The sequence below is a fragment of the Argiope bruennichi genome, chromosome 6 (assembly GCF_947563725.1).
Source record: "Argiope bruennichi chromosome 6, qqArgBrue1.1, whole genome shotgun sequence".
Lineage (NCBI taxonomy): Eukaryota > Metazoa > Arthropoda > Arachnida > Araneae > Araneidae > Argiope > Argiope bruennichi.
Genome location: NC_079156.1, coordinates 106,707,593 through 106,731,316, shown reverse-complemented (window position 1 = coordinate 106,731,316; position 23,724 = coordinate 106,707,593).

Below are 23,724 nucleotides of genomic sequence, written 5' to 3'. Positions count from 1 at the left end.
CGGTTTTCATTAAATCAAAATCCGCGCAAAAGTCTGCCTCTATATTGTGAGGTGTCACCCCACCAATATTGTCACGCTTACACTTCTCTTCGAATATAAAAGAAAGAGAATAATAAAAATCTGAAAACGTATGCCGTACATTTTAATGCAAAAGCTTTGTAATTTTATTGTAAGAGCAGGGAGTATGCAAGAAAATTTCGGTGAGACCACTCCAGTTGTTTGACATTATGGTCAGTAAATATAATAGCTTAAAAAAGGCAAGTATCAAACGTAAAAGGTTCGGTACATGTTCTTAACTTCAAAAGTTATCTTATTTTATGATCTTACACAAATACTTATTAAATCTCAATGTTAGTCACTTCTTGTAATCATAATGAAATTAAGGAGGCCTACTGTTCTCACCAACAAGCACCATCGCAAGTGAAAATTAAAAGCATGAAGTACGGGAGTCACACTACTAAACTTCTTGAATATATGCCCAAAAATCTTTTAAAGTATATCTTTGTTTAAAGTAGATATTGGCATCTCCAGAACTGCGTAGCCTACAGACTATCACAAGGAAAAGCATTTATTAAAACTTGTATGCATTTTCCCTTCTTTCCCACCACCAATAGTATCTGCTTTATTTAAACTTTTTACTTTCTTTTATACATAGAATAGAGAAAATATAGTAATCGTCAAAAAATTCAAACTCGATATTTTGATGAATCTCCACGTTTTAGATCTCCCTGAGTTCGAGAAATAATATTTTTTGTAAAATGTCTATCAGAGACAAAGATAACTCAAAAACGTTTTGATTAAGACGGATGATATTTGGTAAACGATCTTTACACCCGGTTCATCAATGTAGAGGATTGAATTGAGCGAGGATAGAACCTGGGATCTTGTGGTTCGCAGCCCAGTAACATGACCACAATACAAAAGCAACTGCTCCTGCAGCATAGCTGTTAACTGGCTTATAAGCTTTTCACCACAATTTCATTCAAATTTTAAGTAAAAATCCGTTCAGAGGAAATCTGCCTCTGCGACTGTTCAAATATAAGTTTAAATGATAATTACAAAACAAAGAGAGCCAGATAGATAAAATTCGGTACACAGATCTAACATTTATAGTGTTGACACGTATCAAATTTTGCTCCAAATCCAACAAAGGAATGACCGTCTGTCGGTCTGTACTTTCAAAAGCATGTGAATGCGAGAACTCAAAGATGCAGTGACTTAAATATATCAAGTTTGGTATGTTTTTTTTTAATTACAAGTATAATTTTGCGTCAAATTTTTGTTTCAGTCAGTTGGGAAAAATGTGTTTAAAGCACAAATTGGATACTATCAACTGCATGCCAGGAATTAATCGCCAAATAACTCGCCAAGGATGATACGATAAATTCAGTAAAAATGCTAAATTCGCGCCAAAGATTAGTGTTTCATAGTATTTTACACCAGCGCAAGGTAAGGTGTTTTCTGTGATAACACCTTTATTAGAGTGTATACGATGAAGGTTTAGGGAGACCATTCCCACTGTTCGACAATTAATTGTAATTTAATATTCGTCAGGAAAAAAACATTTCCGATCTTGTAGTTAGTGATATGTTTTTCTTTATTCTTGTTTCTTCCAATCAATCTTTACCGAACTTTATTGGAGCATATCTTCGGAGAATCTGTCTGCCTCTTCGCCTAAGAGAATGTGGACGCAATAACTCAATAACTAGATGGATGAAATTTAGCATATCGTTTTATCATCAGAATTGTAAACCTGTACCAAATTTTGGACTAAATTCATTGAAGGATTGCTTATCTGTTGTTCCATATGTCGATAATACGATAAGCAAAATGCGTAAAAACCAAAAGTGAGATTGAACTGAGTGCAGATATCCATAACTTCCTTGTAAACAAAGATAAGAAGAAAAGACTTGAACAGAATACAAATGTAATAATTGTACGTTGTGACTGTCTTCAGCCAAGCAAACAATATGCTAATGGTTGCCTATTTTGCTACCATGTGAAGCATTATCTAAGCGCGCTTTTATTTTTTGTTTTTCCAAATAAAATAGGCTTGACACATTTTCAATCTGCACCTTTTTCGGTTATTTGCATACTCTCATGAAATGGAAGGCACGAGAGGAAATACCAGAAGATTCAGAGCACATGCAAACTACAAAATTTGCGCAATTTGCATATTTAATCAGTATTCGTATTCTGTGTGTATATTCCATAGTTTAGTAATAATTAAAGATGTCAAAGAATGCTTTGACATCAATGACTGCGAACATGGTTAATGCACTTTGGCGTCAAACGGACTACCCCCTTTGTGTTATCCCTATGATCAAGGAAAATCATTGTCTAAGTATGTACGCAAAATAATATTGTTACAGAAAATCCAATATCTGGTGGGTGGATCTAGGGTAAAAAAATTGCATCGGGTTCAATTATCAAAAACTTTCAGGGCAATATGTTGCACAAAAAACGCGAATACACAATTAATGAAGCAGAGCAGACGCCCATGCAAAAACAGTACTTGCAATAAACAGTAAACAGCAGCACACAAGTAGCAAATCGGTAATAAGGAATCGTAACAACATAAAGCTCTCAGAGAGATTCGCAGGAGAGAGACTTCGTTCAACTACTCACGGCTCCCAAATCGTCTGCTATTCTTAGTAATTACTAACTCCTTTTAGCTCTGCCTCTTAGCTTTTTATAGTTTCTGTGACAGGGCAAAGGAGCTTCTGGAGCAATCACCGGAAATCGGATCTAATGGACCTCTTGCCAATATTGTAGAATATCCTGGGTCCTTCATTTTTGTAGCAAAGTTGCTAAGTTTTTCGCCAAGACCGAGCATCACTGACCCAGCATCTATCCAATATCCATTTAAGCTATCTGTATTGCATCTAAATTTGCTTTCTATTGGTTATAGCAACGTTTTAGCCCTAATTAATGTAATAGTGTGAGAGAATTTAAGAGTAATTTTGAATTACTCTATATTATAAAATGCAAAACATTTGTTAGTATACAAGAAAATGTAGAGGAGAAGATTTATTTATTATTTTAAATAGCTATTTAGAATTATATTTCAAGTTGACTAGTATGTAAGTTGAATATGATTTAGTATACTCTCCTCCTCCTTATTTATCTGTCGTCTAATCACCTTTGGCGACCATTCCTGCGTTTGCATATGATCTTGATTCGTCTGTGAGAAATATGAACCCTTCAGGAATTCGTGCACGCGTACTGAAATACTGCAAAATACAGGGTGTCCAGAAAAGAGATTGATGGAAACGGAATTATAAGCAAACTAATTTGTAGTTTAATCACAATATCACACTAGATATGTACATACGATTACACGGTGCGCGAATATATGATTAATGACACTCTTTTGCAAATGTAAAAAAGTGTCACTAATCGTGTATCATTTGTTACCTGGAGTGATTAATTAATCTTGTTTATGAATTATCAGTGAGAGAGATTCATAGATAAATTTGAAAGTACGAGTTCTCCTTCATGTCAAATATTCTTTAAGGTATTCCATATCAGATTAATAAGATCGGAATAAAAAATAATCCTAATCGATTTTCTAGTCTAACTTCTAGTTCCATAAAATGATTTAAAGCAGTCGTTGTGTGGCCAATGCTATCTGCTTATTATTTCTTTCAATAGATGGCAGCAGTACAAAAAATAAACAGAAATGTAGATAAAAAAAATCGTCTGAAGAGAACGATTTTACTTCAACAATTCTTTTCTATCTTCTTTTTCCTTTCCTTTCCTTTTTTTTTTCTTTTCTTCCCCTCCCGATCTCTTTTTTTTTTAATAGAAAAAGTTTTCTTAGTTCTAGTTTCATCAGAAAAATTTTGCCATAGTATCAGCTATGGAATAGAATATAAATAAAGAAATGAAATGTTAAATAAGAATAAATAAATTAATTTTAGAATAAAATCAGCTAAAAAAACATATTATGCTTTATTGGTTTTACTTAGAAATAAGCAAAAACCTATAAGAAGGCATTAGTTGTGGAGTCTTTATGACCTAACTTAAAACCTGATCTAATTTATTTTCAGCTAGGTGAATATCTTCCCATAATTTCAATCACTGAAAACAGTTTTTCCTTTTTTATTTTCGAACCTTTCATTCTATCAACTTTTAAGAGAAAAACAATTCATAATTATTTCATTGAAAAAGTGTTTTTAATATTATTTCTTACGGAAAGGATCACAGTGGCCTCGCTGTTGAAAGTTTAAAAAATGAATTGTCTGCAATATCTGCGCAATTTACAAAACAAATCAAAAGGTTAAATTGCAATACGACGAAATTTAGAAGACAGATTAATCGTGTATTTACATTTTTAATAGCTCCATTATATCAAAAGAGGATCTCCATTAGAAGAGTTCGTGTGGGCAATGAGCAGAGCAGATGTAATACAATTAAAATAAGTGGGCTTTAATGTCTGACAGTTTGATGGAATTATGGACATGAAGTTACATTTAAACGATTTAAAGGAAAATAAATATATAATTCTGGCGAACCAGATGATCCTCAAAGACAACTAGTATGCAATAAATAGAACAGGTGTAAGGCTCCTAAAATAAGACGGCTCATTTAGTCTATCAAAATTTATATTTAAACAATATTTTGTTGCAGAAATCGTGAGTATCATGTTATGGAGAAAAGATTCACCTAAAATTAAATGTAGACAATCTTTTGAGTCAGCTAGTTCCAGAAGTCGGTTAGTATACAATAAAGTTAGTATACAAAGTCGGTTAGTATACAATTTTGTGTTTAGCATCGTAGTATAAAGGGGGAAAAAAATTGAGTAGTCTGTTTTTAACTCTTTTTTTGATCATTTGATGCACACTCTATGCAAAACATAATTTTGGTAAAAAATGTTTTATCAGATTTCATTAATCTAGATCTAAGTTAACGAGTTTTTTAACGAGTTAACGAGTTTTTTAACAAAAGAACAATCAAGTTGGATAAATTTCCTGTAAATGGATTTGGTCCAAAAATTGATGCAGCTACAATTTTGGTATTATGGATCATATACCAAATTTCACTCTTATAAATTCGTTTCGTTTTTAAATTATCGAGTTCTTAGACAAGATGGATTACAACTTTTTTTAAAAAAAAAATTAGATAGGTTTTAAAAAGAAGATAGATTAAAATTTGATGATCGAATTTTCGATGATTAGAATGTTTTCTCTCTGAATATTTCGTATATGACAAAGTAAATTTTTTTAGCATTGTTGAGGACATTTAAGTTAAAATTTAGTCTCTTTCGTTGTATTTGTTAAAGCCGTCTTCAGTTTGAGTATATTTGAAATTGTTCTAAAATATAAGATTTAAAAATATCAATAAATAATCCTGATTAGTAACAAGGAAAAAAATAATAACAAATTTTTACATTTGTAAACAAATCAAATCTCCGGAAAAATATCGAATTTATCACCCTAACGGTACCCAATCTGTCAATATGCGCCGTAACTCAAGTGGGAATAACTAAACCATTAAAAAGGGAAACGACATTTTTGCCACAAATCCTACAGTTGGCTTGCTGCCAGCTGCGAAGTACAGAGTAAGGAGGGGAGGGTAAGGAAGAAAAGTGGGTGGGACGCCAAAAAGAAGCTTTCTACGTTTCTCTTTGATGTGGCCGACGCACCGCACGCAAGCTGCAAACAGATGAGGTCGCCAAAATATCTCTAACTTGAAGTGCGTCCGGGTTGCCGAGCTTGGCAATTTATCTCTTTTTCAATTCAAGCAAGAACAAAGTCGTGTTCTTTTGTGTTAGCGGAATCGAGGCATGAAATCGGATTTAAGGTTTCAGACGGAACATCAGAGATGAATGGTTTGGGGTAGAAGTCACTGCCAGCAGGTGTCCATAATCTTTCTTTCTTTTTTTTTTCTAATGGTAGTTTTAGATAATAAAATTCTAGCGCACTCTGTGGTAATAATGGACTTCATTGCAAGAGTTAAGATAATTTGAAAATTAATTATTTCTCTCAAAGAGATAAAGAAAGAGCGAAAGAAATTAAGAACAAAATTTTGATGAAAACAAAGTCTCTATTTAGAACACATTATATCCTTTAAAATTTTTGAGGCATTAGTATTCTACTGATATTTTGTTCCTAGAAAATTAAGGCAATTAGAGATTTGAATTATAATTATAATAGAACTTCTGTTATAATTATTTGAATTATGATTAGAAGAGAGAATTTATTATCCGTATACTGAGATTTAATTGAAAACAAAATGAATCTCCGATCTTAATTTTTTTTAAAAAATTATGTTTGTTTTTGTTATTTGGAATCCTTGAAATAAAACGGTTTTTATATTAGATTATTTATCAAGCTGGAAATTTATCGCATAGTAATTTCCAGAAAAGTAAATATTCAGATTATTTATCATGCGTATATTATTGTTGATTTTCAGAAAAGTAAATCTACCGGACAAAGAAATAAATTTTGAGTTTTTTTTGTTGTTTTTTTTCGCTAAAAGGCCAATAATTTCTTTAAGAATTTATACTGAAAATCAAAACAATGTAGAAGTCACAAATGTCGCAAGCACAACTAAGCTCAATTTTAGCATATGAAATTATATAACAGTTTTTATTTAATTATTATTTTAGCATGCTATAAGTTATAACAAATTGTCAATATATTTTTATTTCAATCCTGTTTAATAATTGTTGCATCGCTCATTGGTGTTTGGTGGGGGGAAAAGGGGGGGGGGGAGCCACCTGTACCAAACGATTTAAAGAATAAAAAACAGCTAAATTTTCATTTTAAACCTGATACATAATTGTTGCATCGCTCATTGGTGTTTAGTAAAGGAAAAAGACGGAAAAAAAAGCCATCTGTATCAAATGATTTTTAAAAAAACAGTTACATTTTCATTTTAAAACTGGTAAATAATTTTTGCACCGTTCTTTGGTGTTTGGTAGAGAGGGGAAAAAAAAAAAGTGTCATATATACCAAACGATTTTTAAAAAAAGCGACTGAAGCTTTTTTTTTTTATGATAATAGAATGTAAGGGATGTACGAGTACATAAACTATAAAAAAATGAAAGAAAAGTCGAACTTCTAATTCGGAATATTATAGAAAGATAATGATATAGGCTTAATTCATCTGTCGTCATTTTATTTTTAAAAAAACTTCTTGATTACAAAAATAAATAAATAAATAACATGAATTTAATGCTCATAGAAATGAATTTAATACGGATTTAAAAATAAATCTTAAAAATCAAGGAGCTAAATAATGAAAGTATTGATTTTACATTTAGAAATATTTTTTACCTAATTAATATGTAATTTATTTAGATTAGTTTTACTGTAATAATATTTACTTTCTCGTATATGTAGTATAGAGAAAGTATACTAATCGTCGAAAAATTCGAACTCGAGTTTTTGACAAATTTCCCCATTTTAGACCTCCGAAAAACACATTTTTAGAAAATGTCCATCTGTCTGTCTATGACAAAGATAACTTAAAAACGTTTTGAGCTAGACTGTTGAAATTTGATAAACAATCTTTACAGCAAATTTTCAGATTTCTATCTAGTGGTGAGCAAAATACGTTCAGAGGGAGTCTGGCTGTCCGGCTGTTTTAGTATTAGTTAAGACAATAATTACAAAAGGAAGAGAGCTAGCTAGATAAAATTCGATAAAAAAAAATTTAATACCTATAACAGCCAAATCAAACAAAGAGTTGGCTGTCTGTCGGTCTGTATTTTCAGAAATATATAAACGCCATAATTCAAAAATGCAATTACAAATATTTAAAGTTTGGCATGTAATTTTGTGACTACAAGTAAAATCTTATGTCAAATTTGTGTATCAATCGGTTGAGAAAAACGTGTCTAAAAATAAATTAGATTTTTGGTTACTATTAAACCATGGCAAGGATTAATCGCCAAATAGCTCGCCAAGAATAACATGATAGATTCAGTAAAAATGATAAATTCACGCCAAAAGTTAATATTTCATAACTATTATCCGCTAATGCCACGCAAGGCATGTTCTGAGCATGCCAAGTTTGTTAGAGAGTATACGAGAAAGTTTTAAGAAGACCACTCTCAATGTTTTTTTTTTTTTTTTTTTTTTTGCCGTAATTTTTTTTTTTTGAAAAAATTATTTAATATTTAAAATATGCCAGAGCGGCACCCATGTTTGTACACAATATTAATTACAAGCAGATGCTCGGTTTCTTATAAATGTAATTATTAAGTGAACGAAATGAAACAAACGGGAACCTGAATGATTTCACTTATCAAAGCATGATTATCTTAATATTTTATAATTCATAAAAGTTGTATCTTTTTAAAATTTATTTATTTGATAATTTTTTTTTCAAACAATTTTTTAATCAAACTGCTTGCAGCCCTTTTTCAGCCAAGCGGTTCTAGGAAATCTGCCTTTGGTAATTTCATTTGTCTGACCTATAGAGTATTCTGAGTGACTTTTTCATCATGATGGTCTCAATTTATAGGTACTATACCAACATATAAATATGATCATATGAAAATTTCTACAGCATTCAGGATTACTATTATTATGTTTTAAGTATTAAGTGATTTATTCTGAGACAGTTTTTAATATTAGAAGCTTATTAGTTTTGGGAGCATATGAACACAAAGTTATTGATGACTTCGAACTCGGGATTTGGACGAGTTTCCACATTTCATGCACCTCTGATTCAGGAAGGCTGAAAGTGAGGATTCATCAAAATCTGGAGGTTGACATTACAATACTTTTCTACTGTTCAGGACCTTTTAGTGGGTTCGGTTGTGTGGTAAAAAGCTTATAATCCAGTTAACAGCTACGCTGCACGGGCAATTGCTTTTGTATCGTGGTCATATTATTGGACTGCGAACCACAAGGTCCCAGGTTCTATTCTCGCTCATAACAATTCGCCACATTGGTGACCTCGGACGATGAACTTTCAACCTTCATACAGCTGTTGTGGCGCCATCTACCCACAGCAAACCAAAGTCACCAGATTCACTTGACGCAGCAACAGCAACCACTCACCCACACACGCTCGCCATAACGCTTGGCGCTACTCAAATGGGTATAAGCGCATTAGAATCAACAGCTAAATACATCACCACTCAACAGCCATTGTTCGTCTCACCTCCGACTCACTGGAGGGAGACTTTGTGGTGAAAGCTTATAAGCCAGTTAACAGCTACGCTACCCGAGCAGATGCTTTTGTATCGTGGTCATGTTACTGGACTGCGAACCACAAGGTCCCAGGTTCTATCCTCGCTCATCGCAAATCCACCGCAGTTGTAAGATTATTAGAGTCGTCGTTTCAAGACAGCCCATTTCAGAAATCCTTATTTGTGCGAAATTGATGCACGATAAATTCGTGAGGATTTAATGGAATTATTTGCTGGATCTCGTTGATATGATGTGGAAGTTTGGAGAAAGAGATGTACACTGATGTGCCTTTCAAGTCAATTGATCCTGGTTCAAAATTATTATGCACGCCCCAAAATAGCATTAATGTAAAAAAAAGTGTGAAAGTGTGAGATAATCCAGTTTAAACACAATCTACACTAAAACAAATTTCCTTTTGTTCGTTTTATAAACGTTAAAGTAAACAGCTAGTATATTTGCGCGATATGATGCGTTTTGTGAAGATGCGATGTTTTTAATATCATGAAGGAAAAAATAAATATTAAAATATATAAAATATTATAAATATTAAAATATTCATTTGGCTATCTTTCTTTTCATCAAATGGGTAAAAAATTGCTTTCCTACTCAGTTAGTTTCCTGGTAAGGAAAAAAGCTTTACAGATAGCTCTGACGAATGATGAATGTATGTCAATTTAATGACCCCTACCTTGGCGATCATTTAGTGATAAAAAAAAAGGATTCAGAGTATTCAAGAATCTTGTCGATATCCCCATTAGGATTTGAGTTCCAGCGTTTGTGCGAGAAACTTCTTTGTTCTGTCCCGGAAGACTATGAAATGGCGAGTGATAAAGTTGAATGGAGTGTTTGGTAATGATTGAGCTGCTCTCAAGCGAGTAGTTGAGCGAAGTCTCTCTTTGAAGTGTTGATCAGCGAGTAAACTCTAAACGCTTTGCCAGTTATGATTGTTTAATAGCAATTTGCTCTTTGTACGTTTTTGATTTCTACAAGTGCTACCTTGTATACGCTTCGATTGTTACTTCTTGTGTTTCGTGTATTTCTAGTGGAAAAAAGCGTGTTATCCGTAACGAGTTATTGGAATTTCTACCGTATACCCACCGGATGGTTTTTAGAATTTCCATGTCAATATCAAGAATTCATATCAAATTTCATAAACCTAATTTATTATACTTTTCAACTATAAAATTCTGTTTCTCTCAATTAGATATACCGTACACCTGGGATAAATTTGGTCCATAATTTACACGGAACTGCAACTCAGGTAATAACCTTACCTTAACCGGCTACTCCAACCCCCCACTAAGGCACACAGATAAACATAATTGACCGGACCGCTGTGACAGCAACACTGGCGGTAACTGTGGTTAAGTCCTAAGGACCATCACCGGTTACGGTACAACCTGCCCCGTGGAAAGCACTTCCCTTCATCGATAGGGATAACCGACCCCTACTATTTCTGTACCTACACTGGTGGCGAGAACCAGTCACCATACCAGAAGCTTCTCATCCTCATCTGTAAGGGTCTCTTGATGAAGAGTAACCCTGATAATAAAGCTATGTGCCAAATTTCACCTATCTAGGTAGTTGTATTAGTGAATTATCGTGTTCACAAGATCTGGCTGGAGAAATTGAATTCGCAAACGCGGGTTTTGAATAAAGACATTGCACAGATTTTCAACTTTCTAGTACTCATCATTTTTTTATATTGTGTTTAAAGAGATCAACAGATAGTCACAATTTTAAACAGTAAGAATGGTATCCCCTCGATGCTTGCTTCCATACTTTCCAATACAGCTGTTACTTCCAGCAAAACAATGGAGGCCTTAGAAAAAACATGAAAGGCACGAATGCTAAGATCTTAGTTTTCAAAGTCCCGCATGTGGGAGCTTTGTGCTTTTCATTATGTCAGAAAATTGCACATGAATTTTTGAACGTCTTTTTATTGACTTAATGAAACTAAAATTTGTCAAAGAACTGCAATTTTAGTAGCAAGATTACATATCAAATTTCATTTATTTGCCTTTAAATTGTCGAGTTTCCTATAAAGGAGTGATCTATCTTATTGTTAAAAAAATTACTTCTCATCTGTTGCCAGCAAAGCTATCAATGTTTGATGTTATATTTGAAAATTATATTAAACTAGCTTTTACCCGCGACTTCGTACGCGTGGAAATAGATTGGAATTTATAGCATCAATGGCTTTATCTTTTGTTACTCCTGCGCATGCGTGAATTTTCAACGCCAATTGGGGCAACACAAGTGTATGAATTTTCTACGTCAGTTGGGGTAACGCAATATAGATTATAAATTTTTAATTTCCTTTATTCTGTTTTATTTTAACTCAAAAGTACTTCAGAATGAATCCGAAAGATCAATTAATTCACAATGTTTAATTTTAAATGTATCGAACACTAAGAAAATAAACAGAATCTTTTGAAATAATAGTCAAAATCATGTTAAGCCTAATCTCATTGGCGTGGAAAAAACCCGTGAAGCTTTGCTTTTTTGGAGGGAAAGTTAGTTTTTAATTAATAAACAATTAACCACTCAATGAAACGGAATAAATAGTAGCCTATGTCCTATTCCAGACTATAATCTATTTCTCAGCTAAATTTCATCCAATTCTGTTCCGCCGTTCTGGCGTGATTGACTAACAAACATCCATCCATCCATCCAAACTTTCACATTTATAATAGTAGTATAGATATTAGCTAGATTTTTAGGAAATATTATATGTTGCCAAAAGTCTACATACAACTTTTTTTCAAAATAAATATATCATATAATTACCTAGATTTATTTATTTATTTTTTATGTAACCTATGACTATTTTCCTGTAATAAATGACTTTTTTAAAATTCAAAACAAATAATCATGTATTTAAGGGTTAAGTCACTGCTTTTTGGAATTTTCGTTTACATGTATTTCAAAGCACAGACAGACAGTTCAACCAATTTTGTTCAAAATATGATATGTATCCATAATTTAAATGTTAAAACTCAAACTACATTTTATCTATCTAATCTTTAAGTTTTATAGTTATCATTATCACTTTCACTCCAACAGACAAATTTCCTGTTAGTGAATTTCGTTCAAAATTAAATAGATATTCACAAATTTGATTCATTTACAATATACCAAGTTACTTCCATCTAGCTCAATGCCTTTTTTATGTCTGTGTGTTATCGAGTTCAAAGAGACAGACATCATTCCAAAAATACGTTTCTCGGACCTGGGGAGGTCGAATCTTTTGAGGATTACTCATCCTTTTCTAAGTTTCTACATACATCTGCACACTTAAGGAAATATATACCACATAGTTATTCAGAAAATGGCACTCGGTCCACCACCACCCACGAAGATTGTTCTCTTACACCCTTCAATCGGGCCGAAGCGGCGACAGCTTAATTTTTGCAGGAGCCACGAACGATTTGCAGGCGGGTATCCTCTGTGGAAATAACGGAAGACATAAAGCAGTCCGTGTTTCGCTCATCGCGTGTGTAAATACACTTGGGTAGACATGACCCCGCGATTTTAACGGTGCGAAAACGCGTTTCCCCGTGCGTCAGGTTCGGCTAAATATTATTTTTAGAACTCTTAATATTCCGCCTGCAGTGCATCAGTGATGTGAGACAGCGGTGTTGAATGGATTATGCCATTTGTGAACAACCCAGAATCCATTTTTCAAAACAGAGGAAAGATTAAGCAAATGTTGATGGTTTTAACACAGAGATTCTGCGGTCTCGATCATGAGTGGAATCACACACATATATATATATGTTTATACTAGCCGCCTTTAGCGATCAGCTGGTTGCAGGAAATACTGGTTAGATTTAACTTTTGGAAATCATTTCTGGATTTAACTTCATGTGCATGATTCCGTCAAATTACTACTTTTACAAGACATTAATGCCATGTTATTTTAATTGTCTTACATGTATTATATTCATTGTGTATATGAGCCTTTTTAATGGAGATTAGTCCCATGACATCATAGCGCTAAACAGAGGACAGATTAAGCAAACGTTGATGGTTTGAACACAGAGATTCTAGTGTCTTGATCATGAGTGGAATCACACCTGTATATATATGTGTATGTAATGATATTTTTAAATCTAAATTAAATCCTAATTAATCTCCTAATTTTTATCTTAATTTAGCCCGTATTAATTCATTCTAAAATGTTCTCTTAGTTCCTGATCCAATTCCACCTTTTTTATTTAATTCATGCAACAGAAGGTCAGTAAAATTGCTGAAATAGACAAGTTCCCACACTCCGAGTGAAGGGATAAAAATTTGTCTATCTAAATAAATTCTTTTCAAAGTTCCCTATAATTCAATTAACTAAAACGACACGTATAAAGAAATACCTATCAGAATCTTACATTATATGATTTTGGGGATATATACGTTGGCACTTTCCTCTTTTCGCTCTTATGTTGTGAAGTGGACGTTGTTAACAATAGGTGAAAATGAAGATGAAACAATGAAAGGGATTTGTATTTCATTGCAACAATAAAACTTATTACTGGAAAATATGTACAAAAAATTTTAATATTGCAAAAACTTAAGGAATTTGCATGGTAATTAAATTAGTATCATTAACAGAATGAAATTTTTTAAATGGTATAAAAATCAGTTCTGTGAGTGATATTTGAAGAAGTTATTGTGGTAAAATACCAGAATGCTGGTAATTTTTAATTAATTAATACTAATTAAAATTTCATATAAAACAACTTCGAAATACGAATTCCCACTAATCAAAGCACATGTGCACGAAATTTAGTAGCTATAGGTCAAATCATCCGCCCTGTAGAATCAATGGCAGATTTAGGCGTTTTGCGGACCTAGCCAATAATTTAATTTCACATTTCGGCACATTTTTAATTTGATCAATTCATCAATAATTTATTTTAACTATTATTTTTATTTTAATAATTTTGTTAAAAATTATATATATATATATATATTTAAACATATGGCGTACAAAAAGCAATAAAAATAATAAAATTATTGGACAATCAATCAATAATTATTAAATTCTTTATTTACAAATAACTTTCAAGTAAACATAGAATTAAAAATAATTATTTTAAAGACCTGTCAAATGGAATATAACATAATTAATTAATTAATTAATAATTAATATTTCTTTATAAAAAGTAAATTCATATATTTTAATTAGTGATTTAAATAATTCCCCGTGTACACACATCGTAACATTAATATTTTGTTAGTAAATTTCTTGAAATTCATTTATTTGACAACAATCTGAAAGTTTTCGATCGACTTGCCTGTGAGTCCCTTTCAATCCAACAGCCTTAGGTAGCCGCTTAGCTATCGTAATTGAAAATCCGTCGGTGTGTAAAGTGTCAACATATACACTTTTTACGTTATCGTATATTGATTGCATTTAGGATCATCTTGCAATTTTGAACTATAATCAAAAGACGACGACGGCGCTTGATATTGTGTTCCTATTTTTAACATAGATTTCTGAATACATTTGGTTATGTGTAAATTCCAAAATTCATGGTGGATTGTCGGCTTTCTCGTGTACGAAGTATAGAAAAAGTATTGCAATTGTCAATTTGATTAATTCGAGATTTTGACCAATTTCTGCAAATCAGACCCTCTCCCCTGGAGTTCCAAAACACATCTTTGGCATCATGTCTGCCTGTTTGTCTTTTTTGATGACTCAGAAAAGCAAAACCTTTTATAAACTAGAATTTAAATGGATTTTTTGACATTTTGAACCTGGAATTTTTAGTTTTCTATCACATTTTGGGTGAACCCCATTCACAGGAAGTCTATCTATTCGGCTATTTGATTAAAAGTAAATTAGATCATTCCAAAATGCAAAGAACTAAGTAGATTATATTTGATAAATACATTTAACATCTAAAGTTCCAAAACACATCTTTGGCATCATGTCTGCCTGTTTGTCTTTTTTGATAACTCAGAAAAGCAAAACTTTTTATAAACTAGAATTTAAATGGATTTTTTGACATTTTGAATCTGGAATTTTTAGTTTTCTATCACATTTTGGGTGAACCCCATTCACAGGAAGTCTATCTATTCGGCTATTCAATTAAAAGTAAATTAGATCATTCCAAAATGCAAAGAACTAAGTAGATTATATTTGATAAATACATTTAACATCTAAAGTTCCAAAACACATCTTTGGCATCATGTCTGCCTGTTTGTCTTTTTTGATAACTCAGAAAAGCAAAACTTTTTATAAACTAGAATTTAAATGGATTTTTTGACATTTTGAATCTGGAATTTTTAGTTTTCTATCACATTTTGGGTGAACCCCATTCACAGGAAGTCTATCTATTCGGCTATTCGATTAAAAGTAAATTAGATCATTCCAAAATGCAAAGAACTAAGTAGATTATATTTGATAAATACATTTAACATCTAAAGTTCCAAAACACATCTTTGGCATCATGTCTGCCTGTTTGTCTTTTTTGATAACTCAGAAAAGCAAAACTTTTTATAAACTAGAATTTAAATGGATTTTTTGACATTTTGTATCTGGAATTTTTAGTTTTCTATCACATTTTGGGTGAACCCCATTCACAGGAAGTCTATCTATTCGGCTATTCAATTAAAAGTAAATTAGATCATTCCAAAATGCAAAGAACTAAGTAGATTATATTTGATAAATACATTTAACATCTAAAGTTCCAAAACACATCTTTGGCATCATGTCTGCCTGTTTGTCTTTTTTGATAACTCAGAAAAGCAAAACTTTTTATAAACTAGAATTTAAATGGATTTTTTGACATTTTGAATCTGGAATTTTTAGTTTTCTATCACATTTTGGGTGAACCCCATTCACAGGAAGTCTATCTATTCGGCTATTCAATTAAAAGTAAATTAGATCATTCCAAAATGCAAAGAACTAAGTAGATTATATTTGATAAATACATTTAACATCTAAAGTTCCAAAACACATCTTTGGCATCATGTCTGCCTGTTTGTCTTTTTTGATAACTCAGAAAAGCAAAACTTTTTATAAACTAGAATTTAAATGGATTTTTTGACATTTTGAATCTGGAATTTTTAGTTTTCTATCACATTTTGGGTGAACCCCATTCACAGGAAGTCTATCTATTCGGCTATTCAATTAAAAGTAAATTAGATCATTCCAAAATGCAAAGAACTAAGTAGATTATATTTGATAAATACATTTAACATCTAAAGTTCCAAAACACATCTTTGGCATCATGTCTGCCTGTTTGTCTTTTTTGATAACTCAGAAAAGCAAAACTTTTTATAAACTAGAATTTAAATGGATTTTTTGACATTTTGAATCTGGAATTTTTAGTTTTCTATCACATTTTGGGTGAACCCCATTCACAGGAAGTCTATCTATTCGGCTATTCGATTAAAAGTAAATTAGATCATTCCAAAATGCAAAGAACTAAGTAGATTATATTTGATAAATACATTTAACATCTAAAACATAGTTTGAACAAATTTTGATCCAAATCTGTCAACGAGTTGACCATCTGTCGGTCTCTACTATCACACGCATGCAAACGGAATTATTTAAATCAATGAAATTCGGAATTTTATCTTGTGACAAGAACCAGCTCCGTGTCAAAATTTGGTGCCATTCGGTCAGCGAAAAAGCTTCAAAATACTTATTCGCTCGATAAATTCAGTGAAAATGTAAGATTCATGTCAAAGATCCATATTTTGTAACTATCGTTCGCCAGTGCCATACCCAAAGTCCATAACTTTATGTGGAACAATGAGGATAAGACCTAAATTGAAGAATATGCGAGAAAATTTCGAGGAGCCCTCTTCCGCTGATTATGATTAGTAAAAATACATCAGTCAGCATAAAAGTTCTTACATTTACATAAAGAATTATGAGGAAATTTCTGGTTTTGTTTTTCAATTATTAAAAACCTTTTTAGTCTGTAATTCTGAAATATCTTTCCTTATAATTATGTTCCAAAAACCTCTCATTTGCTCAATTACTTGAAGGTCATCTAAAACCGCTACAATCAAATTTCCATTATTCATTAGTGCTCTTTTATATCCTTTGTTTTATCATTTCATTCATATATTTTTGTGACCTTGAAACAAGAATCAACACACATATATGTAGAATACGAAAATAAGCATCTACTTTATTCTATAGCGTAAATGATTGGGTACACAGTATGCTCCAAAGAAACCAATAATCCAACACTGCAACTTCTTAACCGCATTTTTGCATTCATTTTAGACAGCGGCGGATTTTGAGCAAGGTATTCATTAAGACATTAATTAAGCAGAGAGTCCATGACATTGATCCTTCTTTTTATTGCCCGACGGTTCAAAGCTCATGTACCTCACACAGAAGATGTATAATTAATGAAACGCCCTTATGCATTGCTGAGGTTGGACATAAGATCTCCCCCTGGTGTAAAAAAAAATTACTAAGAGGAAAAAAGAAGATTATTTTAATTTTGATAAATGAATATACTTTTTTTCTCTTCGAGATAGCTGCTTAAGTTTTGTATTTTTTCTAGTTCTTTTTTTACCACCAAAGGCGAAAATATATATATATATATATATATGGGCCCAACAATGATAAAAATTACTTAAATAAATTATTATTAGAAACCAGAAGGAGTGAACTCTCTAAACTTTCTCGCATAAACTCTAATAAATGTGTTGTCTATGTGAATGCCTTGTATAGTATGGCCTACAACAGTTACGAAATATTAACTTTTGGCTTGAATTTAGCATTTTTATTGAATCCATCGTGTTACCCTTGGCGAGATATTTGGCGATGAATCTCTGGCATGCTATTAATAGTATCCGAAATCAAATTTGTGTTTTAGACGCGCTTTCCCCAACCGTTTGAAACAAAAAATTGGCACAAAATTACGCTTGTAGTCACAAAATCACGTACTAAATTCAATATATTTAAGTCATTGCGTTTTTGAGTAATCACATTTACGTGTTTCTGAAAGTACAGACAGACAGATGGTCAATTCCTACTTGAATTAGTATGTTTCTAAACAATAGATTCTGTATATCGAATTTCATATATCTAACTCTCTTCGTTTTGTAGTTATCGTGTTAAATTGGCGAGATATTTGGCGATGAATCTCTGGCATGCTATTAATAGTATCCGAAATCAAATTTGTGTTTTAGACGCGCTTTCCCGAACCGTTTGAAACAACAAATTGTCACAAAATTACGCTTGTAGTCACAAAATCACGTACTAAATTTAATATATTTAAGTCATTGCGTTTTTGAGTAATCACATTTACGTGTTTCTGAAAGTACAGACAGACAGATGGTCAATTCCTACTTGAATTTGTATGTGTCTAAACAATAGATTCTGTATATCGAATTTTATATATCTAACTCTCTTCGTTTTGTAGTTATCGTGTTAAATTGGCGAGATATTTGGCGATGAATCTCTGGCATGCTATTAATAGTATCCGAAATCAAATTTGTGTTTTAGACGCGTTTTCTCCAACCGTTTGAAACAAAAAATTGGCACAAAATTACGCTTGTAGTCACAAAATCACGTACTAAATTTAATATATTTAAGTCATTGCGTTTTTGAGTAATCACATTTACGTGTTTCTGAAAGTACAGACAGACAGATGGTCAATTCCTACTTGAATTTGTATGTGTCTAAACAATAGATTCTGTATATCGAATTTTATATATCTAACTCTCTTCGTTTTGTAGTTATCGTGTTAAATTGTATTCGAACAGCTGGACATACAGACTCCCTCTGAGCGGATTTTGCTTAAAATTTGATAGAAATCTGCAAATTTGGAATAAAAAATCGTATACCAAATTTCATCCTACTAGCTCAAACCCTTTTTGAGTTATATTTGTTTTAGATAAACAGAGAGACCGACTGGCATTTTCTAAAAATGTGTTTTTTGACCTCTGAGAGATCTAAAACGTAGAGATTTTTTAAAATCACGAGTTCGAATTTTTGCTATACTTTCTCTATACTACATAAACGAGAAAGTAAAATGAATATTTGATTCTGACTTTACCCCTTCCAGTAATATAAATTCATTTCAATCAACATATTGCATTTTGAAACATTTTAAGAAGATAAATTAATACATTTTTGGTCTTAAATAGCATTACATTGAGTTAAAAGAACTATTTATTAAATATATACATATATGCATATTGAACTAATCATCATTATAAAATATTTTAATTCGCCGAAAACTGTTAACCGTTTGCTGCCAGTAAAAATATCGCAGAATCTGAAAGAAAAACAAGTTTCATTGAAAACTTTTCAGGCGATTTCTATGGGAAGTATTTGCGTAGCAGTTTGTCGAGGCAGTTGTGACACATTTCGAATTTATCGCACCGGCAATTGCGACAAAAGGGAACGACTGCACCTACGGATACTACCCCACGCCTTTATGTGGGTAGTTGCACCTTAAGAAAAAAAAAAAAAAAATCCTTGTCATTTTCATTTAGCTACCTTTAAGTACTTACTGCTTAAAAAAAAAAAGAAAAAAAAAATTGCCGTCGCGAAAGCCAAAGGTTTATTTAATGAACACGACCAACAAAAGGGGCTTGGCACCCAGATATTTAATGAATGAATTCATTTTTGGCGTTTACGCTACGCTGCGTTCTCTCTCACATAGCGGCAGCATGAAAGAAACACATTAATCGCTATCTCTTGCGTCAGAGCCGGCGCAATCTTTCGTGACAGCGAGCTCATGTTTCTAACTGCAACCGTGACCTCCGACCATAAAGTATTCTACAAGTGTTCGGGGAAGTAAAAGCTGAAGCACTGCGCAGGCTGGTTGCTTTGCTGATTGAAAAGCCAAACAGAAAACTTATTTTGGTGATTTTGGTGCTAGTGTTTATTATTAAAGCTCATGATTGCACAAAAATAAATTAATTTAAACACAGAATTTTTAAACATTAGGGAGTATAAAAGAATTATCATAATATTTCATCTTTGAGATATTTAAAGATTTGCATACAAAAAAAAAAAAAAAAAAAAGCAAAGAAAGTCATGTGAGCATACATTGAAGAAACCATTGTCTTAAACGGAATTTCAGATGTCATCGCGCAATTAGGAACCAACTTCACGGCTCACATTCTGAAATGCAGCTTTAAATAATATAAAGTGTATTAAGATTTGATTGTCGTTTATAATAACCCTGATTGTCTCTCTTGTAATCATAAAAATTGCATTGAAAGTATTGTTTGTATTCGTCTCAAAGAACATATCTTTGGAGCAAGCTCACTTTCAATCACCAAGAAATTTCGTCTCTTAAAATTCTTATCTAAAAAATTGTTCTTCTTAAACGCTTTCTTTAAATTTTTCTTCTTTAACTGAAGTTTTTTTCTATATGTATTAACGGTGACTCTCTAGCATTAGATGACAATCTTTGATGCCAAAAATCCCAACTTATCCATTCCAATAATTCAAATAATAATAATAAAATGTGAAATAGAACTGGTACATTGGTCAACATACATTCATATATAGATGCGTACATATTCATTGTGATTATGTATGCATCTGTATATGAATGTATGTTGTATATCTTTTAAACAAATGGGCCAAATTCACTCAAATTTTGCACACTTATTATGTAAGAATGAAAAAAGAGTAATGTCAACTTTTCAAAGTACAAAAGTTAATTAAACATTCAGTTAGAAATTAACACAAAAAAAATTGTCTTTTTTTACACTTTGAACTACTCTGTCAGTGTTTTTTTTATTTTTTATTTAATTTAATTCATCTTCTGACAATGTTTTTATTGTTCTTAAAATAACGACTTAACCATTCTTTAAACTAGACTTAAATCAGTCACTCAAGCGATGAAAACTTTTCTTAAATTTCAGCATTTATGAACAAATTTGCGAGTACTTCTATAACATACATTAATATCTTATGGAAAAAAAAATAGCTGTTGGTGTTTTCTTTTTTAAAAAATCGTCCGTTGATTAATTTTTAAATTTTAATGAAAAGCAGACGATACACATTTTAAACAATAACAAGTATATATAAAAAAATATTTTTTTAATCAATTCCTACTTAGGTCAACAATTTTTTTTGTTTTAGTTACTTTTTATTAAATAATTACAATAAATATAAATATGTATATATACATATGACAGACATACAATATTGACAATAAATATACATATGACATAAATATACATATGACAGAATTACAATATTAAGTGGCAAAATAGAGCTTGGCGACATTGGCGACCAAATAGAAATTACTGGACAAATTTAATTAATTAATTAATATTTGAAAAAAAAACTGCATTAACATCAAGTGTCGTCCACTACAAGTTTAAAAAAAAGTATTTGAACTTGAGTGGATGAATAAAAAGCATTTTATTAACGATTGAAAATTTGAACAAGATATACATATATAGAGAGAGTGTGAGCTAATAGTAGGAATTGAAAAAAGATTTTCTATGTTATTAAATTTTATACAAAAGTAGTTTTTACATTAAAACTATTACATGTGAAATGATTTTAATCCCGTGCAATACCAGATGTATTAATATTATATAAATAAGTATAATATTAATCTTACTTATAAGCAGTAATTAAATGAAAACCAGTAATGAGAAAAACATAATTTTCAGGTCATTTTAAGTGAAATAAATAAATAAAATAAATTCTGTTAGTTCAGAAATACAAGCCTGTTGCTTTTAGGGGATTTTACGTCCCAAAGAGGTAATATGCAGAAGCATTAAGAATGCTTCTCAAATAATTAAACGTAAATATCCATATATGAAATATTTTTAAAATATTGAAAATTTAAATTAAACTAAGAAATGAAAATAAAATATTTCTATATAACTGATAAAAAGTAAATATCCCATCCATGTTTTGTCTCACCCCAAAATTGGCGAAACCAAAATGAATCGGCGCATGCGTAAAAGCTTTGGAGGTTTTCATTTCCAAAAATGAACAGTAAATCCAGGGAAATGACGTAAGAGAAGACGCAAAATCCAAAAGATGATGTAATTTATCATCTTTGATATTAATCAAAATTATGGAACGGGAAGACAGACATATAACTAATAAAATAATTACATAACAAACGTTTTAACTATTTATGGAGACTTAGTTTTAACTATTTATGGAGAAAGAGATAATTTTGTTTTGGAATATGGATATCTAATACTTTCCAGTATTGAGGCGCAGCTTAGCCAAAATTTGGCTCTTGCGCCAATAAAATCCAACCAACCAGTATTATAGGAAAAAATTTCGGTGTGTTGTTAAGGCGCGTAAATGTTTATTAGCCTAACAGCCAGCGAACCACTCGATCGATATCTGTTTAAAAACTGATATCAATACCTGATACTTTTAGTCTGCATGAATTTTGTGTACTAATGCTTTTGAGTGCCTAATATAAAGTAGGAGTTTGGTACAGTATCGTGCCTGATACAAAATATCAGGTTGATACAGTATCGATAAACATTAACAAGCTTCCAACGTACTGCAAGATCAAATTTACAAATAAAGAACTTCCAAAAATTCTTTTTGTTTTTAATATTAATATTCGAAACTGATATTGAGTGCCTGATATTTTTAGTCTAAATCAGTTTTCTGTACTGATACTTTGCTCAATACACAATATCAGGTTGATACAGTATCACCCAACTCTAACAAGTTTCCAATGAATCTGAAAGGTTAAATTTTTAACTTCTAAAAATCCTTCTTGTTTTGATTGGTGTGTCTTGAGTATTTTACTATACTTGACTAATGGAACTGAAGGATTGTATGAAGATTTAGAAAATGCAGGTATTAAAATAAATTGATTTTTGCTAAATCATCGGCTTTTCAGTTTCATTTTAGAGTCTTCCTATCTCCAAAATGCTGGGGCTACCCATGGATACTAACATTACTTTCGTCTGGTAAAGTTGGAAACATCTGAAATTATCATTAATCAGCTACTGATACTGAAAATAAGAATTTCTACTACTTTCACTCTTTGATACAACCTGCTTTTAATATTTCTGCCCATTTCTCGCGGTACGTTTATATTTTTAGAATATTGTTATCGACTATGTGGTGTTCGTTTGATGGATATTTTCTTCATTTTCTAATTGCCTCCTATTTATCTCAGGGTGCGTTTATTTAACTGGTTGCAAGCTAAACAAGGAAAACTTATAATATTGTTACGAACCTGTGATGCGGCTTTCCAGCATAGTTGGTTCCATAGGAGGTCCCAGAGCTTGGCGTCAAACTTGGCGACTTTGGCTCCAAAATAGATTATACCCGAAACATCGAGAATTTCCCGATCCGTCCAGTAGGAATGGAGATACGCCTCGAACGTTCCTGATTGGTTGAGAGGCGTCTAGCCCCGCCTCCTAAGACCTATAAAAGGAACTGCAGCTGCCGGGGTGGAGACGGTGAGTCGAGTCGTGGACCAGTGGAGAGAACGAGTAGTCGGAAGCAACGGTGAAGAACTTGTCTTCCAGGGACTAGCGGAGAAGCGACGGAGTAGAGCTGCTGTGTATACTGGTGTATGCTGCACGTCTCGGCTGAAGATAATCGTCTTCTGTGCTGTGTATAGTTGTCGTCTTT